Source organism: Schistocerca nitens, chromosome 12 (assembly GCF_023898315.1).
Source record: "Schistocerca nitens isolate TAMUIC-IGC-003100 chromosome 12, iqSchNite1.1, whole genome shotgun sequence".
NCBI lineage: Eukaryota > Metazoa > Arthropoda > Insecta > Orthoptera > Acrididae > Schistocerca > Schistocerca nitens.
The window spans coordinates 155,473,521-155,474,246 of NC_064625.1; positions in this window are offsets into that span (position 1 = coordinate 155,473,521).

The window sequence follows — 726 nt, forward strand, 5'->3', positions numbered from 1 at the left end:
TCCAACTACTGAAACATCAGTATAATTATCACATATTTTCTAATTACAGATGAGTTATTACTAAGTTGAAATAAGTGACAGCCTAAGCTGTCCTTAGACTGTGTCAGGCGGCTCATTTACTGATGAAACAATGTAAATAAATGTGAAAATATAAATAAATGTAAAAATTTAATAAACGATAAATACAAATGAAAAGAATTGAAAATATAAATAAATAAAAAAATTATTAAATAAATGAACAAAAAATTATTAAATAAATGAACAAAAAATTATTAAATAAATGAACAAAACAGATTGGGAACCTAAAGTAAGAATTCCAGAAAATAATTTAAAAAACAAACATGGAAAACTTTTACCAAATTCTATAAGGTGAGTAATAATTGGTCCAAGTGGGTGTGGAAAAACAACATTAATGATTGATAATTATATTTTAGCTCCAGGATGATTAAACTGGAATAAAATTAAACATTTATATATTTATTCAAAGAGTTTAGACCAACCAAAGTATCAAGAATTTATAAAACAATCAAAAAAATTGAACAAAATTAATAAACATATTGTTAGTTCAATTGAAAATAATGAAGAAATTATTCCATTAGATGAATCTAAAGAAAATTCAGTTGCTGTGTTTGATGAACTTTATTCTAGAAAATCAAGATACTGTTAGAGATTATTTTACTAGAGGCAGACACAAAGGTATAGATTGTTTTTACTTAGCTCAAACTT